This window comes from Cydia splendana, chromosome 16, assembly GCF_910591565.1.
Source record: "Cydia splendana chromosome 16, ilCydSple1.2, whole genome shotgun sequence".
Lineage (NCBI taxonomy): Eukaryota > Metazoa > Arthropoda > Insecta > Lepidoptera > Tortricidae > Cydia > Cydia splendana.
In genome coordinates, this window is record NC_085975.1 from 7,791,689 (window position 1) to 7,812,965 (window position 21,277).

At 37.4% G+C, this 21,277-nt stretch overlaps 1 protein-coding gene across 1 annotated transcript in view; it reads left to right on the plus strand.

Annotated features, from left to right (window-relative positions):
- Positions 1-21,277, plus strand: part of LOC134798204 (growth arrest-specific protein 1-like) — a 454,209-nt gene that overhangs the window by 304,510 nt on the left and 128,422 nt on the right. The window lies entirely within an intron of this gene.

Consider the following 21,277-nt stretch of genomic DNA (forward strand, 5'->3'; position numbering starts at 1 on the left):
AGGATTCTGAAAGTAGACCCTCACAATTTCTACACTGTGCAGAGCGTCTCACCCTACACCCAAAATTATTTAAAGAACCTTTTAATTATACATTCTATAACTTGCATACAAGGTTGGTATTTGAATGATGCGACTGAAACAGATATGATCTAGTCACAGTAAGTGCGCAGTATAGGGACAAGAAAGTAACATATCTCATGGGGTTCAGAAATCAGCTTTAAATAAATCTAGATCTAGTTAGTATTCAAAGTTAACAAGTAATAATAAGCTCACGCGCTCCAACAATTTGCACAACAAATCGAATTAAGATTTATATGGGTACAACAGAAAGGCCTCCAGTCCATGTAATTCCAGTCACTGCGAGCTCTTGAAGCGTGAGTCATCACTGGTTTCATGCACGTGGCCTTTGGATGATTTTTCAAGACGGATTACTCTGTATAATTCTACTCTGGCGGTAGGGAGGGAGGCACAGACACAATTACCATTAGCCTGGACAGGCTTAGTGCCCGTTCAATAGTCTGCCCTATGAATGTCACTGGAATTTGTGTGACCCCACGCAGACCTAAATATGTCAGTGATATTAAAGTTTATTACGTATTTGTGTTATTGTGTGGTGGGATTAAATGAAGCCGTTCCTGGGAGTTATGACTTTATTTAAATAGGTATGTACTTAGGTAATATATTTAGTTATTTCTTCTTGGTTAAATATCCTGCCATTGTAAACTGGTTGTCACGAGGTATATATTTATAAGTGAATATACATTTTCTTTTTCAATCAGTGCAATTAATGGTTAGGTAAGTATACCTACTCAGTCATGTGCAAATTAATTGTTATAAGAAAACCTACTTTTCAAATAAAGTAGAACTCAAATCTTACATACACAACACCAAACTTACAATAAAAAGTAACCTAACATTAAAATTACCTACAAAACTAAAACTAAACCTAAAAAAAAAGACCTAAAAATCTATATCTAAAGAGGGCCCCTGGGGCATAGTGCCAAGGATGCTGGCAGCATTTCCTCGCTGAATCGCAACGCTTATTCGTTGAGTGATTCAAATTGCATGTACCTAAGCATAATATAATCAGGATAATCAGGAAAATTCAACTACCTACCTTCGCATTTATTGCATGTTATAAACTGATGTAGGTACCTGGAATGTTTCAAATTGACACATCGTATATCACAAAAGCTAACCCAACCCAATGAAACCCCTACAAAACTGAAAGAGCAACAAAGACGCATCCACAAACTTGGGCTCCCGCAGTGAACAAATTTAATAATTTAACAGCTTTCTCCCCGCGGATTCGCGAAACTAAATAACATCTTAAAATGTGAAAGTTTGGAGCGAGTGGCGCGCCCGTGACGTGTGGTCGGTTATCTTCATCGAGGAGTTATCGCAGGTAGCTCCCTAGAGTCTAGCCCAAGTGTAGAGTGCATGTCTATTGCGAAGCGAAGTATTATGTTTATTTCTATTCGATTTTTTTAGCAATGTGAGTACTTACATCACACAACAGTTTTACTTTGTCTTTTTGTCTTAAATAATTTAAGTATAATGCTAATAGCTAAAGAATTTTGAAGTTTAGCCAAAGCCTTGGTCCACCATAAAAACATCTATCTATCTGGTTACCTGTTTTCATATCGATTTGTGTTCCTTATTGAATTAATAATTATAACGAGTAATGAAAATTAGTACAACTTGTATAATGGATTGCAATACAAAATATAGGCAAGGCATATTAACTTACAAAATTTGAATTAAGACACATTTAGGCAATATATTGCCCTACAGTTACCTGTTTATTTTAGTTTAGGCCCTTACATCTGAATAATCTTATTTGAAATGTATCTTATTTGTAATTTTACCTGTTACAAAAACACAACTGTGAATGCATATTAAATTAAAAGACAAATATTGAACTGTATCGTATCGTATTTTGTGGTACTCGTACGTCAGAGCTCACGCGGGATGACGTATTTATTATTTATTTGGGAAATTCTCCGGGCGCGCCGCGCCGACGGCCGTCAGAATTATGGAAAAATAACTCATCTCCGACGACATATTGACTTCGCCCACAGACGGGGAAATAGAGGCACGCATCCTTTCGGGAATTGCACCGCTAGGTACACGTGCTAGTTTACGTTATTTGAAGGGTAGCTACTCTACATTGAGTTTCGAATGTTTAGGTAAATGTTTTATATTGATTAAATTGGACCTTAATAAGTTAGAACACTTTTAAAGAGAAACTAATGAAATAAAACAGGCAGCTTAAAATATGGACGAAAAAAATGTAGCCACGGGGAATCCGTTCTTTATGAACTCTGATCACGAAGCGCTGCTTGTTTAACAAAGTTCATTGCACCCGCTCATCACATTACGGACAACAGAAACGTTTTTCTAGACATTGAAAGGCTAATTTAGATATCGATTTTCTCTCTGCAGTAGCCTTACAAATCGCGGAACCGCATTGTATTCGGTCCTAAAAAAGCATCATAAAAGCAATCAGAGCGGCAACAAAGGACGATACAGACGAAACTCTGCTGTTTATTATTCGCGTTCCATAAGAAAGACTACTTTAACCGAAACGCCGATTTCAATAACAGACGAGTTCATTGAATAGAGTTACCTCATAACATTTTTATTGTACAATAAGGGGTTTCCGCCGACAGGGGAGCGTAAACGGCCGATATTGCTTATATCGAACGTTTATTTGGTATCGCGTTCGAATCCGCGCGAGGCAAACTGTCTGCGGCTCGCGGTACCTCGTTCAGGTTAAGTGACTTAGAAACTGCGATTATTGAGTTCCACGGAGGGCGAATAAACTCATATCATACGTACGTACCAGCTCTATTGTTATTTCAGCGATACAACGTCGTGTCACGACTCCTTACAGAATATTACTTCTAACTATCAGTCATATGTTTCAGTTAGAAGACGTGTTCTGTTTAGATTGTTTTTATCTTGTGTATGGAAAAGGAGCGGTACTGCACCTTTATACGAAAAGTTAGTCACTTAAATGATAGTGTAAATTTTATCTTTGAATACTTCGATTTGAGATCGTATTAACGCGACGATATAAAACTTTTAATCGTCCGGTTCACAAACAACTCATTAAACATTTTAAGATTTAATTCGGTCTACAAAGTATTGGTCATAAAAGGGTCCCTAAAAATGACGTATAAAGTTTTATTTTTGAGATTAGAAGAGCAGTATCGGCAGTAAAAGCGATAAACAGTCTGTAACGTGTAGAGGCCTGTAAACTATTTTCCATGTCAGCGAAAGTGCGCGTTTATGCAGAGCTGAGTTTATGGGCGCGGGCGCTAGATGCGCCATAAACCAGCTGAGTCCAGGTGATAAAGCCTTGGTTAGTAAATCCAGCAGCTGCAGCGCTTTAACGAGTGCTCTTTTGAATTATTTCACGGCTTTTTAAAGCCGGCGGTACTGCAGATTGCCGCTTGCTTTTATTGCTTACAGACGTTACGGTTTTATTTACAAGTTTTACTACAATCCCAGTAAGAGTTTCTTTACGCGATACGTTTGAAAACACTTTTGTGAGTAGTTTTTTGTAAGATTGTAGGAGCGAACTTCTCGTTTATAAGGAAAATATATGTTAAGCTTTCTATAGTGAAAGAATGTGGTGGTAAGCGACTAGTCGCAGGTATATTTATTAGGAATTATATAATGGTGTGATATTTACGTGCAACAAGTGAGTCCTAAGACTCCTAAGACCAGCATTTACTTAAGGTGACTAAAATCCCCAATAACTAACTCCCTTATTAATAAACGCGCTACACACTTCAATTAGCTAATAATCGTTTGTCTTTATCTGTCATGTTGACTTATGTATATGTAAGAAAGCAATAAAACATAATTTAACTAAATCAGGCCCGTTAAGTTTTATGAATAAGGGGGTAAGACCATACAATAACTTATCGTTTGAATGTAGTTACAGCGGTTGTTACTCTCAAATTAAGTAACGACCTCAAGATGAGGATGACCGTAAAAGAAAGAAGAGTGGCAACTTCTGATAGAATAAGTCTCCTGGGTGCTATACAATACCTCTATGATAGTCCTCTAATATTCAACTCGAACCATTATTATTCGCTACGATACCTATTTGATTAAACCAATTTGCAGCTCACCACTGCTAATAAATCACCCCTCCGATCACTGTTCCTAACTTAAATTTTCTCGACGTTATTACCGTGACAGATTTTTTTTTACATACTTTGTACTAAAAATTATTAGGTTTAGCAAAATTTTAAAGGGGTGGCTGACTAATATCAGTAATATACCAGAGGCTAATACACAATTTTATCAGAATATTTATTCCTTTGTAGAGCCTAAGACTTCTAATAAAAATAAACAATCTACAACACTTTTCACAAACGACAAATATCAAATTCGTCTTGTTGCAATCTTGTTTCGAGTATTGGCAGGCCCGACCGAGCACGGCCCGCACGGCTTGCCGATTTCCGCCCAAGCGGACTCCATTTCCGACTCTCCGTGCTCCATAGACTGTCCTAGTGTCTAAGCGACGGTTTTCAAAAGGGGGATTTTCTACTTGAATATTATAATATAGCTACAGTCTCATATTGTTATAAAATTTAAGTAAAAAAATACTTAACAATATCTCCTCTGTCAATTGAACATAATTTCAACATTATAATTTTATTATAAGTTAGGAACTTTCCAGAGAAATCTTGTTTTACTATAAGAAGTTCAGCCGAAGGGACTCAAACAACCCAACTTTATTGCTAAATAAATGTTAGCAAAATCGCATTAAATTAATTTTAAAATGTTTGTCAACTTACTTAAACTAACTTAAAGAAACTTTTATTTAACTTCGAAACATAATGCTTTTGCTGCTTATGTGGCAAGTTGTATAGGTCGCAAGAGACCAAAACTAGGTACTTATTTGCATTTATGTAGCTATATTTAAAATGCCAAATTTAAAAAAAATCGGGAATCAACACTCGCAGCAAAACTGACATTCCTATCTTGTTACACACATAAAGAATTATTTCTACATCTATACCTACAGTAGGTATATGCAACTATATTCGGCCCGTTGCCTACGTCATTTCGAAAAAGATCTTTATGCCTGTTGACTTTTTTCAAGAGGTTTCAGTCCAAGTTTCATTATGAGCGGACAAGAGCCTACGGTCACAAGAGAGGTCCTTAGCAAAAAGCAATATGAATATCTGAATTCATACGTTGTTAGTACCTTTATCTTTTGGATTAACTCGAATAGTTTTACCCCATGTTTGGGGTAAAAAACGAATTCCCCGGGTACACGCATTATTGAGGCGGTCACTCTTGACATTTTATTAAGAGGTAGTTTAGATAGAAGGTTTTCTATTATTCATTGTATTGCATAATTGGGTTCAGGATCCGGAGGCCCACTTACGAAATTAAAATTTGTATATACTTTAGGCGGTTGATATTTTAGGTATTTTTTTAAAATTATTTGTATAATGAATGGCTTGCACATGAACATAAACTTTAGCTAACTAGTGGAGAATGAAAAGTAAACACACAGTGAAGGTAGATTCTCTAATATTTATTTTTGGAACAACAAGTTTTATCTAGATTTATGTTTATAATATGGGTATTCGAGTAGGGTACTATCCCACCAAAAACATTTTCATGTATAATGTCGCCAACACTAGTCGTTAAAAACTAAAAACTTTCAGATCTCTTATAGAGCCAAGCTTCTAACTCTACGCCCTAACTTCAAAAACTCTACACCTTAGTCAAAACATTTGGCTTGACCGTTTAATTACTAAAAGAACTACCTATCGTACTTATAAAGTAACGTATAACAGAAAAGTAATGAATTAACTTTGCTTGGCTTATCTTCATAGTCAGATTGGTATTAACTACATACTTTCAGTTTTAGTTTCCGCTTGTGGTCTATGGTCTGCACTAGCAATGTACAAATTGCAGAACATTCCCAAAAAGCGGAAACGTTCTCGAGAATGTTCTCAGAATATTCCTGCAACATGGAAATTATTGTTCCGCCATCTTGGATTTTTCGTAGCCATTTAGCAGCCCCGTCACTTTCTTGAATCGAATAGGTCCCTAGGTTTTCGGTCAAGCTTTAATATTCTAACATTAAGATAAGCTATTTATTTTTGTTGAAATGTCACCCTCTATCGCAAGTTGTCGACACCTGACACCAGCGTATCGCGCGCGACTAATTTGTCTCATCGAAGACGCGTCTACTCAAACACTCGATCTAAGTGAATAAATGGGTAAAACGATACCGACGCCTCTGCCCCTCGATATGAGTTCGTATGATGCATTACATATCAATAAAAGGGGATAGCGTGTGTTGTCGATAAAACAGTCTTATCGTACTAGATAAAGATATTAATGTTTTATTCCGATGGATATAGTGCTGTACTTAGTTTAGGTTGCTTTGTTTGCTTTGTTTAGTTTAGTTTTAATTTAGTTTATACTTAATTTTAATGTAATGTTTGTAATGGAATCTTTACTATTTTTGTATTCAAATAAAGCGAAGAACATGCTGTACACATTTTTATTTTTTACCAAAGAGAATAGATAATGTTTTTGTTTCTGACTTTGATCAAAACATTTATCGAATTATGAAACATTTGAAATAATACAGGAAAATTATACATTTTGCGTTTGCGTCAAATCCGGTAGTTCTGATTTTTTGCAGACTTGATTATGATGTTGGCCCAATGAATAACCCAAGTTTGTGACCTCGAGCGCCGAACGCAACTTTGTCAAAAATCGAATAAACCGCAATTTTTTTTAGATTTGGGCGATTATAACCCTAAAGTACTAGTTTTTGATAGTAACTTCCTAGGGCGTTTTTAAAGTAGACTACATTTGCTACAACAAGACACTAGAATTGTCTCTGTACATCTAATATTTTCTGAGATAAAGCCTTTCAAAATGTATAATTTTTTCGAACGTGTATTCGTAGGCTAAGTAAGTGCAGTGAGTATACACTTTTGTCTCAGGCGATGCCGGTTGGCACAATTGTTTCTAAGGTCAATCAAAGCTGATTTGGCCCGGTAGCCACAAGATCGTACCGTGCCTACCCCCCAAAACAGGGTTGACAAAGTTGCGTTCGGCGCTCGAAGTCACAAACTTGGATTATTCATTGGGCCAACATCATAAACAAGTCTGCAAAAAATCAGAACTACCAGATTTGACGCAAAAGAGCCAGGTTACAAAATTCGACATAGTTACTGGATTAAAAATCACACTACAAAGTATGTATACGAATCGCAACTGTTGGATTAATTGCTTTATCACTATTTTCCCTTAATCCTAGCCTCCACGCCAAACAGACCAATATAAGGTACCTAAACAAGGAGTAATTATTTTAGTAGCATTACTCATCATTTTCTAATTCAAATACAGTTAAGTTATGGAGGAGCGGGGCACCCTGATACAGGTTCACTCACCTAAAAGGAAGTCCCAACCACTGATGGCAATTTGTAGAAGTTTAATAAGGAAATAAATAATTTTTCATTTACATTTCATTTTCAATAAATGAAAAGGTCAACCTACAATTTACAAATATCATATCAAAATCAACTACCCCTGTAATAACTATTACGTAACAACTCGTCGCTTTCTATCGGCGCGATTCGGGAAATGAATTAGAGATTAACTATATACGATATAGTAAAGATATGTGGCGTCCCACGGGTAAAGGTACCTTATGGCCGTTGGCGCTTACGCTATTATTAACGCCGCTCCAATATTATTGCGGCGCTATGCGACGTATGCACCAGCCACCATAAGGTACCTTTTGCCGTGGAACGTCACATATCATTACTATTTCATACCTAGTGAATCTCTAATTCATTTCCCGAATCGCGGCGCTAGCCGCCATAAGGTACCTTTTGCCGTGGAACGTCACATATCTTTACTATTTCATATCTAGTGAATCTCTAATTCATTTCCCGAGTCGAGCCGTATTTCCGATTACCTCAATTATTAGATTATGACGCAAGACCACCGCATCGTATATAATCTGCGGTTATAGTTAGCCGATCCATCACCGGCGACAGCGGCCGATGATCGTGTTTTGTGAACTCTTTCATTTATCTAATGAGTTTGTGAACGCCCCCCGTATCGGGTATGCTCCGTGAGGGCGCGCCGCTCTTCGACGTCTCTTGATGAATTAATCGGGTGGAACCAAGAAGGTACCGTAAGTACTCAGGTTTTAATGGAATTTTTATTGGAGTTTGTTCGGTGTTATTGCAACAGCGGATAACAATTCTAATTAATTTTATAGCAATTTGTTTTGCTCATTGATTTTTGTCAAATTGCTTATATGTGCCTTCGTTTACCGCGAATTATTTGATACTTAACGTGAGATAATTAACCAGCAGACTTAACTTAACTTCATACAAAATATAAAACAAATAGTATTTTTTAGGAAGTTATCCCATACAAATGTTAACACTTTCACTGCGCGGTTTATGTCGTAGCGCTACGATGTAGCTCGTAGCGTAATAGTTCAATGATTTGTTTCTTCTCCTTTTTGGCACATTGGGCCCGATTCGGATTTTGAAATAATGATCTATTAGACATCTTTTAGACATCACCAAGATACGATAACGATATGTTTAAGATCTAACCTGTCAAATTTGACATTTGCGCGATTCTGGAGATACTGTTGAACGATTTCCACAGGATATGACTTAGAGATCCAATTCACATCTAATAGATACTCTATCTAACGTAAAAGTGACATTGGTTGCCCGAATTGCGCTGCAAAAGAGAACTAGTTGATATCTAAACTATATCGTATCTAGAATGGATCTAGTACGTGTCGTCTCTTGTGAATATCTTGAAGTTCGAATAGATACGATTCTTCTTTTGTTGCATTAATGTGTCGGTAGACTCGGTAGGTATATTCCTGTTTCGGCACATTTCTGAAATAAAAATGTGAATTCAAGAATGTGTTCGACACATTCTTTGTACCAGTTTTCTACCACCTATACATAAGAGTCCTAACTAAATCAAAAGTAACTTTTACTACCTACTTCTTTAAACTATGAAGAAACTTTTAATAAATAGGTACTGTAACTATACACTATTAGGTAGATGGAGAGATGGCGCTGCTGTCAACGTAAACAAACCAGCTCCGAGTTATTTTCGTTGTTAAAATGGAAAACTGTTGCTTTATCGCTAAAAAACGAGTTAAACTTAAAGAAGAGTGCTTGATTACATAGTGACATTGTTATCTCGCAGTGAAAGTGGGCATATTAGTATTAAAAACTTAAATAGACCCGGAGTGAAACGGAGGCAGAAGAAGTGCAGAGAGACATAACGCGGAGATTTTTATTTTCACTGAAGTCAACACCAGGAGTACTGTGCTGGAAGTTTAAATAATGTGTTGCGGTATACGAAGGAATACAGTTACAATTTATTGGATGAAGTGTTTTGTGCTTTTATGTTTTTTCTTTTCATTTTCGAGGGTGATTTTAAACTTGGGCTGTGACGGCCAACGGGTTAACGGCAAACGTCTTTAGTCTGCAGTAATAAGACTCTAAAATTCGCCATCCTTATGTCGAGTCGTTTGGTCTAGTGGCATTCGCCGTTCCTTTTGGGTGCGGAGAGCGTCAGCGTTCCGAGTTCGATCCCCAGCAAACTATGAACTTTTTGTATTTATTTACTAGGGGCAGTACAAATGTAGAAGTTAGCTGTCGTCGACGGAGCCACTGCTTGAACGAATGTGATGTGATGGCACCAAAAGCAGGGTTGGGCAGTATTTCAATTACATGTATTTGAAATACGTATTTGAAATACATTTTAGTATTTTGTATTTGTATTTCAAATACTACCTGGAAAAGTATTTTGTATTTGGTATTTCAAATACTGCACTTACATGTATTTTGTATTTCAAATACTTCAAGCTTCAAAATACATTTCTACAAAATACATTTTATTAAATTCTATGATCGTAAAATGGAACGTTTTTTTTTAAATATAATGTACGACTTGTACGAGGGCAAATAGTACAATGCGCGAGCTATTCTGCGCGGAACTTTTCGTCAACAGCCAGGGGATAGGGTCATTGCAGTAGTTTCCGTCCATGCTCTAGTTTTAGACCATTTGACAAATTAGCAAATAATATATTTCATTTTTAATTTACTATTTGCGAAATGAAATTTTTATATGTAGACAGATATATTGTTTAGCTAAGGATTGAAATCAGTCCAAATTTGTGCAGCAATGTAGGTTTATATTCAAATTTCATCAAGTGGACGAAAACTAGAGCTGGACGAAAACAAGCGCAATGACCCTATAAGTTTTTAGGAAAGGATATTCGTTAAAAAAACAAAATGATTAAACAAAAAAAATGAAAAGTATTTTGTATTTTGTATTTGAAATACATTATTTTAAACACTGTAATTTGTATTTTGTATTTCAAATACCAGTCACCAAAGTAGTTTGTATTTGGTATTTCAAATACTTTTAAAAATGTATTTTGTAATTTGTATTTGAAATACGTGGAAGCCAGTATTTTGCCCAACCCTGACCAAAAGTGTTACGTTGGTACGTTTAAGTGTCGAAAGAGGGCGCCGGCCAGCTGTTTCTTAGCATAGCGCGTCAACTTCAAGCATCCCTTTGTGATAAACTTTATTTGTGACCATTTTTTTTTTTTTTGTATTGAATCCATTGTTCATATTTATTTAATTTTTGATTTAATTGACATGTTTTATTATAATTGTTCAACCTAAAAAGTATTTTAAATTTGTATTGTTTACTTTTCAATGTACCTTATAGATCTTATGATTTACTGACTGTAATTTATTGCTAAAAAGGTTTTTTTTTTTTTCCTTTATTAATAAAAAAAATTGTATGTAAAATAGCATTGTGACATAATATTTTTTTTAATGTGCTTTTTGAGTGTGATTTACGTGTCTATTCGTTGAAATTTAAATTTTCATGTCAAGTAGCTAACTATTTTGATGATATTTATTTGTATTATTTTTATTGTATTATTGACATTTTTTTTTTAAGTTACTTATTCACACTGAATACAATTTTAGATTTTTCGATTTCGTTTTACAACATTGCTTGTCTTTTTGTCAAAATGTGTATAAATTAGTTGTTTTTTTTATTTTATTTTTTTTATTTTATGAATTTTATTTACATGACGGATTTAATTATTATTAATATTTGTAAACATGAGTGATTTCTCTTCCTCTTCGTTGTCATTGTGCCCCCATTGCCCTAATTCAACTCGGACCTTTTCCGCTCATGGCTTAAAAGTACACATAGGACTCAAGCACAACAGTGTGTCCCGGGCGTCCCCTTGTCCCGCGCCATCTACTTCTCAGCCGGCTGATACGGACGGTTCTAGTCTGGGTTTGGCTGATCTGGCCACTTTAAAGCGTTCTGTTCGTGTTTTGCGGCACATCCCTAGAGGGGCGCGGAATTTAGCAGCAGGGAAATTATGTAATATTATTGACAAATGTATTACTTCCAACGGCAGAGCTGAGTGGTTTCTGTTGTTATCGTTTGCCTATTCCGCTTTTAAGGTGCCGGGAACAATAGGTACGGGCAATTTAACCACCAAAGTTAAGCGGAATGTCGAGTCTGCGTGTGCCCCCTGTGTTTTTGAGGAATTTGCGGAGACGGGAGCGTCGAGACTGCCCACGGTTCTTAAGACGGTCGAGTGTAAAGTATTCGAAGGTGACCTCACAGGGGCAGTGCGGGTGCTTATGTCAGACGATGGGGTGGCGCCGTCGAGCGCCGAGACTCTTTCCATCTTGCAGTCGAAGCATCCGGCCCCGTCTCGGCCTTTGGTCTTCCCTCAGGAGCCAGACAGGTCGTTCACTGCCTTGACAGTCAGCCCAGAGGACGTGGCGCAGGCACTTGCGTCGTTTAACAACAGTTCGGCTGCCGGCGTGGACGGAATCCGTCCAGTACATTTGAAGGAGCTTGTGTCTGCCTCTGCGGGTGATAGTGGTTGTCGGTTACTGGAAGGGCTGGCAAAGTTATGTAACTTTTTGCTAAGCGGACAGTTAAACCCCGAAGTTTGCCCCTATATTTATGGGGCGTCGTTGTGCGCGCTATCCAAAAAGGACGGCGGGGTAAGACCAATCGCAATTGGCAGCACATTTCGCCGATTGGTGGCTAAGCTTGGGTGTCGGGCGGTGCGAGAGGAGATGGCGGCGTATTTGCGACCTTGCCAACTAGGATTTGGCACTACATTGGGTTGCGAGGCTGCCATACACGCGACTCGAGCATTTACGGAGGATTCGAGGAACAAGGATTGTGTTATAGTTAAACTAGATGTCAAAAACGCATTCAACTCGGTAGAGCGTGATGTTTTGTTGTCGGAGGTCAGGGAGAAAGTGCCTTCTCTCTATCCCTTCCTTTTTCAAGTTTATTCCTCCCCTTCAAATCTTTTTTACAATGGCTCCCTTGTCCTTTCCCAGGTGGGAGCGCAGCAGGGTGATCCTCTAGGCCCTTTGGTCTTCAGCCTTGCTATACAGAAAGCAATTTCTGGGCTTACGTCCCCGTTGAACATTTGGTACCTCGATGATGGTACCCTCGGGGGTAAGCCAGAGGATGTGCAGCGGGATCTGCTTACTCTTCTACCACGTTTTCAGGTTCTAGGTCTGGAGGTTAACCCTAAAAAGTGCGAGTTTTTCCCCTGCAGTGCCGAGGCCCGTGATTCTTTCGCTACTTTTAGCCATTTGCTTCCTGGACTCAAGGAGGTGTCAGCTCAGTCTTTCGCTCTTTTAGGTTCTCCAATTTGTTCGGAGGCGATTCCTGAGGCCTTTGAAGAGAGAAGGCAGCTCCTCCTGGTGGCTGCGGAGAGATTGGGGGATCTTCCGGCCCATGTAGCTCTGGTTCTTCTGCGGGTATGTTTTGCCGTCCCTAAAATCATTTACTTTCTGCGCACCGTACCAGCTTGGTTGTACCTTGATCATATTGACTCCTTCGACTATGTGTTGAAGGAGTCGGTGGAGCGTTTGCTGAATGTCTCCCTCAATCCGGATCAATGGGTTCTGGCGTCCTTTCCCATACGAAACGGTGGTTTGGGCATAAGGCGGGCACGGGATGTCAGTCTACCGGCGTTCTTGGCATCGTCAGAGGGAGTTGTGGGCCTAGTCACTAAAATTTTATCCGTGAATGGTGACAGGCCGACAATCCCTTTTGCGTCTGATGCTGTGGCTGCCTGGAGGACTCTCAACCCGAATGTGCCGATGCCGGATAAACTCGACCGTCAACGGTTATGGGATGACATAGGTGTGAGGCGAGTTTTTGACGGCCTACTGGAAGGCGCTGTTGGTGCGGACAAGGCTAGGCTTTTGGCAGTGTCTAGGCCTGAGGCTGGGGCTTGGTTGCATGCTCTGCCCTCTCCACACATGGGTACCCTTCTCGACAACAACTCCATGCGGGTGGCTGTTGCTCTTCGCCTGGGCTGCGATGTTTGCGAACCTCACATATGCATCTGCGGCACTATGGTTGAGAGTAGCGGCCATCATGCGTTGAGTTGTTGTCGGTGTGTGAGGAGGTTTCCACGCCACCATGCCCTAAATGACATTGTGAGGAGGGCTCTTTTGTCTGCGAATGTGCCGTGCATGTTGGAACCTCCAGGCCTGAGCCGGTCCGATGGCAAAAGACCCGACGGGCTGACACTTATTCCATGGGAGAAGGGTAAGTGTCTACTTTGGGATGCCACATGTGTCAGCACGTTTGCCGCCTCGCACATGGGCCGGACGGTCCGGGCGGCAGGAGCGGCGGCTGAGTTAGCGGCGCTTCGGAAGCGCGATAAGTACTCGGCCCTGCTAACAAAATATCTTTTTGTCCCTTTGGCAGTGGAGACGTCCGGGTGTTGGTGTGCCGAGGCCAAAATTTTTTTGAGTGAGTTGGGGCAACGTTTGAGGGAGGGAGGTCATGACCCTCGTTCCGGGTCATTCCTGATGCAGAGGCTGTCTATCGCGGTCCAGCGTGGCAACGCGGCGAGCGTGATGGGCATCTTTGCATCTGGAAGGGCGCGGGACGGGTTGTTTGATTGAGTTCTCGGTTGTGGCTTTATGTAGCTTAGTTTTAATTTAGTTTAATTTAGAGTTAATTTATTAATTGATCGAGTGTGTTTAGGTATAAGTTTTAATTTGTAATAGGTTTAGTTGTATATTTTGTTAAATAATAAGTAAATATGTAACTTTATTTTAGTAAATACAACTGTACTAATAGGTATTATAATAGTGAAATTAGGTACTTACATTGTTCTGGACTTGTTATTTATTTTGAGCAGTTCACTAAGATATTGCTCTGTCATCCTAAATCATTGAATGGAATTGAATCCTAGGCTTCGACTACGGGGCAGCGCTACCCTAGCCCAGAACTCCACCATTAACCAACCCTCCTCATATACAACGTATCCCAAAATTCAACGATAAGCTGGCACCAGAAGATGGACCTGCTCATGACTACTCGAGGAAACATAATAAAAAAATTGAAAAAAAAAATGTTTAAATTGTAGACATAGGGAATTGGAAGGAATTGTAGGGCTGTCGATTTTTATTTTTTCTTGTAATTCTATAATAAATTGAGATATATTTTTTTTATTATTTTTCCTCGAGTAAATAGTCATGAGCAGGTCCATCTTCTGGTGCCAGCTTATCGTTGAATTTTGGGACACGTGGTATGTACCTATTTTTTTTTTCTTGTTTTAGTTTAATTAATCCTGCTGTCCTTGTAAAGTTTGAAGGAATAAAGCGATGTAAATAGTTACCTATTGAATCGAATTGATATTGTGTGATTTGATTGCAGACGACGAAAAAAAGCTTGTAAAATGTTCCCGATTGGTAGCCAACCGTTTCATAAAGCCGAGATTCCCGAGTGACACTTCCATTTAGGTAAGCACCTCGCAAAAACGGGACTTACAAAAATGTTTAAAACCGGATTGAGGTACAAAGTGCATGGGCTGCCGGGAAAGCTTTCTGTCAGACTTAATGTTGGATTCAGGCTTAACCAGATCTGAAATGCGCTGGCCCTAATCCACTTAGAATAACAACGGGGCTAATGTCTGGCGAGGAACTCCTTTCTTATTGTCTCGTGTAGCGTGGATTTCAATGTGTCTGGTTATACCTACATGTAGGGCTGTTGACTAATTTGAAATATTGGGCACTTTGCCGCTCTATTAATAGTTATGATAGTAGTGATTGTTATTATTTAGACTTTTTGTTTTTAACATTTTAATGACATTACTAGATTAGAATGCAGCTAACATAAAAAAGAAATATAAATTTTACTTGATAACGTTTTACAGAGATGACTACAATTTAATACGCGTTAATAAAATAATAATCATTTAGTAGGTATACGAGTAGGTACAATCGCCTGCGCTCGTGGTGTTCCAGTTAAGAAAAATTTCCCTTAATCCTTACTACCTGCTACCTGCAAGGCGTTCAAACGAGTATCGCTGCGCAGGCGATTGTACCTATCTTGATTTTTTACTTGTTAACGAGAGAAAGATATATAATTGTAAATAGTTATTTAATGTCACCCATAATCATGAATAATACACGGTTGTTTATTTTTATTCATAATCATAATCATTTGTCGCAAACCATGGTATTCTATTGTGTACCAGCAATAGTTGCGAAGAACTTAATCATTCCTATTTATAGTTTGTATAAAACCAACATTTCATTAATAACTGTACCTACTCTATTTCAGACCATTTATCTTCAAAACACTTGAAGACGTTAAACGTCCCAGCGAAAACAAACTCTCTCCAGATTATGGAGTGAAATTAGTTTGGAACCTACAAGTTGGCAAATTGTTGATGTCCCGCAGGACAACGTGCGAGTTGTTTTAGAACCCTGCATTTAACGTACATCCTCCGGATAAAAGGCATTCAAAACTTCCACACGAAAATAAAGTTTTTACAACTTTGATTGAACTGTGAATTCTGTTTGAGCTAAGTGAGAACGTCTGGGCAATCTGGAGTTTGCATTTAGTGCTATTAAAACTTATGTTATCCCACACGCCCTATGTGCTGTCTATCAGTGAGTCGAGTTATTTAAATTATTAATTACCGCACCTGTGTTTAAATGCTATAATCACAAAACTATTCCAACTATACGTAACATTCAGTCGTCATATTTAGTACATCACCTTAAAAAATACCTTCATAATTATCCCCCTACCTCGTGTATCGATATTGTAAGCAGATGTATCGACAAAATCAATACACGCCCTAAACTCTGCAAATTATTTTAATGTAAGGAAACAAAGCGGGCATTTTGAGGCGCAAAAAGGCACACGCGGCAGAGCGATGCCGCCGACCAACTTTAGCGACTGGTGTTCATTAGAACTTAGACTTGTATGAATTTTCACCAACTTTCCTACGTAATGAACACTAAAAGGAGGCAAGTTTGAGCGCTTCAAATTTTAATACTCCCCTTAGTCGGTTCGCCGCGGACATGGCTTAATACTAAATTGGCCGTATGGAATTCGTAACAGTACCTACCTGTGGAGTTAGAAATCCAATATCCGCTCTAACTTCATAAAATGAACTCCGACTGGTGTTTGTCGGGCTTTTGAACTGTCTTCATAATACGAGTGCCATGAGTCGCGTCTATTCATTTGTGAGCGGGATGCTCATTTGTTTTACTCGAATTGTTCGGGCTTATTGGCCGATGGTGTAATTAGTTTGATTGTAATTGGTATTAGACATTCATTCATACGTAGTTAATTATTTAAACGACATTTTTTTTGTACTCGTACGTTTTTCACTTGTGTCTCGATTGTGCAGTTTTATGTATTCTAAAGAGAAAAATAGAGATTTAGATTATAGTACTAATCAAATGCTACTTATAAAAGCATTACCGACCGACCGACCGGTCTGGCCTAGTGGGTAGTAGCCCTGCCTGTGAAGCCGATGGTCCTGGGTTCGACCATCGGACCAAGCGGTTATACCAGCTAACGGGAGGTAACAATTAAAAATTAGCTTGAAATTAATTTGCCACCCATTTCGATAAAGTGTAACTTTATTATCAGTTTTTGAAGAATATTTAGATTAGATTTAGATTAAATGCCACATATTTTATAGTAGTATAATGTAGTATTTAAAGATCATGACTATTATTTTTGCATGCTGCATGATAGGTCATAAGAATCTAGTCATAGTTATAGGTAATATTCAATATTTCTATGCCTATTCAGGCAGGATGTGCTGTTCAAAAATTGTTTTTATTTAGGGTCAGTTGTTCTACATTGAAACAATCGGACACAGTGTAACCTTGCGATATCTCGGAAACTAGGTGTTACCAGCTAGTGCGGTCTGTCAAGCAAGGGCAGGCTCAGGGACCCCCAGCACCTCCCCAAAACACGAGCGCGCCTCGGAGAAGGAGTACGCTGCTACGAGCATTATTGTGAATTCGTGCAACAAAAGTAATTTTTTTCATTTAAGTTTCGCAATTTTTTACCAAGATATAGACTCGAGTTTGGAGTTTTTTAAGTTTTTGTTATGTTCTATGTGTATTAAAGTTTATTTGGAGCTAAATATTTTTAAATTTCTTTCACTCTTTGGTGCAGTTTTTATTAATTGATTAAAAAAACACCCCCTAGTCTCACAATGAAACATTTTTATGTAGTATACAATGAAACATGATGTTCACTGAACACCAGTACCAGCACACAATGAAACAAACTCATTATTTTTTTAAATAATTAAAACCTATGTGCTAAATTTGTGAAACTAAAATACCATGAAAATTGGTAATAATTTGTCTATCATATGACAAAATATAAGACACTTAACTTTAGGAATGGCTGAGATAGGATGGCTTATATGTTGAATGTTTCATTGATGGCAAGGTTAAGGACACATGTCTTACATTGAAACAGTCGTGTATAAACACTACGATTCACAATGAAACACAGGTGTGTGTACATTGAAACAAGTCTTTCGCTTTTAGATATTTCAGCAATCTTATAATGATTCCATATGTCGGAAACCTTTTAAATAACTAATTTCAGCCTACCACTATTTTCTCCTTTCCTTTCTCATTAATTGAGTGAAAGCATATATGTATTAATGTCACTTATTTATTACACCGTTTCAATGTTTATTAACGATGTTTCATGGTAGACTATAATTATTACATTTTTTTCACTGTAAAAATCAGAGTGTTTCATTGAAAACATGCACAGGTACACAATTAAACAAAACTCATTTTTCAAAAAAAGGCTTATAACACAGGAACTGTTACAGATAAGTAGAAACCAAGAATGCCATATGATAGCCAACGAAATTGTTTATCTTCATACGAAATGTCACACTCATAACTTTAAAAACACCAGAGATAGAAAGGCTTGAACTTTTAGTGTTTCATTGATCAACAAGTTACCCTACATCTTTATTGTACCGCATTCTAGAAATAAATAAATGATTATGATTATGATTTAATTTAAGAGAGGCTGTGAAGAAAAATAAATTTTATATTTGATTATTTAAGGAATGTGTATCTATTTATTGTCTTTAAAATGTTTGTTATGTATTATTACTTATTAATATTATGTATTATTGTAATTGTTAATGTGTATTATTACTAGTGACTCTGTGAGCTGTAGGCGTAGACCTCGAGATATGCTTAAAAATGTAAATATAAAAAATACTTCATTGAGCCATTATCAGAGCAAACTCACAATGTTCTTAAGCGCAATAGACCCTACTGGCGTTTAAGCTCTTTATGCCAATTTTCGCCATTTAGAACATAAAAAAAGAGAAACGACGGAAAAAACTATCTAGCGAACCTACTCACAAAATTTCACGAGAATCAGTTGAGAAAAGTGACCTGCACAGGACATACGTAAGCATATCCCCCCAAGGTGAAACGATGGCCTTCGCTAACACACGGTCAATTAAGTAATAAGTATAAACAACGATATACTGGACTTCTACAAATTGTTTTGTGTTTAGCTATTGTTTATACAATATGTTTTTACGGCATGTATGAACTGAAACTACTCAAACTAATTGGATCATCAGAAGCATGTAGATTTTATTTGTTGGTTAACCTTCCTACCCTTATTTCCCTCATAAACGATATACATCCCTCACAATAATTACAAAACTTAATTTTCCACTACAGGCAGGATAGGGACTATTTAGGGATGTTCATATCCAATACATAATAATTAACTCTTCAAACGAAACTTTGGTAGCCTTGACGATATACCTTGGTTTAATTTTAAAATTTGTTTGTGTACTTACTAAAATTTGTTTCATTTGTAGTAGAAAATTATGAATTCTATATATATAAATTTTGCTATAATGTAACCCAATTTCATATTTGACATTTTGTAGCATTTTTATTGAAAAAGAGTAAAAAATTAACAAAAACAATTAAAAATGGCGCCCAAACTGGGACAAAAACACCGCCAAAATACCTCAAGGTACTTATTGTTATTCAAGTAATGAAATTATTCTTCGTTAGGCATAAAATTTGTAAACAGGTGGCTTATTTTTCCATTAAACCTTAACCCAATATTAATTTTGACCAATAAACCGGTAAAAGTGGCGCCCAAGTAGGGCCCGACAAACTGTGCGCTAGGAGCTATTAGGATTATAATTATAAATCGACTAAGTAAAGTTTATTTTTACTTTTTTACGTACCATAGAATTGAAACATAGTTATTAAGTGACTTTAATTTCACCTCGACAACTCTGTCCCACTAAATACGTATCTATTAAGTTATGTTAGAAAAGCAGTTTTAATTTGGAATATATCAACCAATAATAAAATTTCTACTAATTAATATTATAAATGCGAAAGTCTCTCTGTTTGTCTGTCTGTTACCTCTTCACGCTTAAACCGCTGAACGGATTTAGATGAAATTTGGTATGTAACATAGTTTGAGGCCAGTGGAAGAGACAAATTATGTTTTTATCAATTAAGTATCATCATCTTCCCACGCAGTCGAAGTCGCAAGCAAAAGCTCCTACTTACATTGAAAGTCATAACTACAATTATTCCTGGTGGTGCGGAATGGCTTAAAATTACTTAAGCTTTAAGAGTTATGATCCACTAATTTCAAACACTTTGCTCTTAATCCATTTGGATGTTGGCCGCAATAATCGAATTTAACTGTCATGCGAAAGGGTTCCTTTGAATTGCAAATAAACATCCAGGTGAAGCCCAACTATGTAGTTATTAAAGTTTTAAACGGCGTCCCACGAACATCGGCGCGATGTGGGCGAGCCCTAAGCACCCGCATGGCGCTTATCGCGACGATATGCGACTAGTAATGAGAACGATCGATACTCGTATCAGCACTCCAAACTTTACTTATGAAGGTAACATAACCCCCGTTTGTTTGGCCTATATGTAATACCGAAATATTTTACTATACAAAATAGTGACAGATGATCAGGGGAAACACTGCTTTCAGCCGTTACGAGTCAAATTCGTTTTTGGTTTAAATACAAGCTACAAACATAACGTGCTCCAATTCAAAGAGTTTAATGTGATTAATAAAATTTAATAGCCTTTTAAAATATTATTACACAATTTATAATCGTGGGTGAATGCTGGATGGGTCTGTGCCTTCGATGCCTAACCCATCAAAAATTACAATATGGTGGCCGAATGTTTGAAATGTCACCATATTTAAGAATTATTTCGCTTTTTTAAGTTTTTTCTTCGCAAGTGTGATGAAAAACGTTGTGTGTATCTCCAGGGGTAAGAATATTGCAAACTCGGGTCTTTAATTCCCTCCAGCCTGCGGCTGGCGGAAATCAACACTCTCGTTTCCAATATCTCACTTACTTCGTTGCACAATGTACTATTACTGTACATATTGTGAATTACGTAACTGTGTCGAAAACTTTAAGAACCATGCGTACTGTAAAACGTTCTACGATACATTGTAGTGCGAATTTCCTATTTTTTGCTCATGTGTAGTAAAGTAGGTACTATTATATCAATTATATGTAAAGGACTCCTTTAACTTTACCTTCATTATTTCACTTTTCATACTACCCTTTTCATCCACATTATTTAACCAAACAAAAAAATGATACTTTTAAAATTAAGATACTTAAAATACCAACATTTTTATTAATAACTGCAATCTTATAAGCAATCTTTATAATGTTCTATGGGAAAACGAAAAGACTTAAGTTTCTTCTTAGTCCCAATTGACTTACAAAATATATGTTTTAATTACAAGGACTTAAATATTTCCTTTATTAGCTTGTTTTTGTAGGCAATATTTTATTCCTTGGATGTGTTTAAGAGGA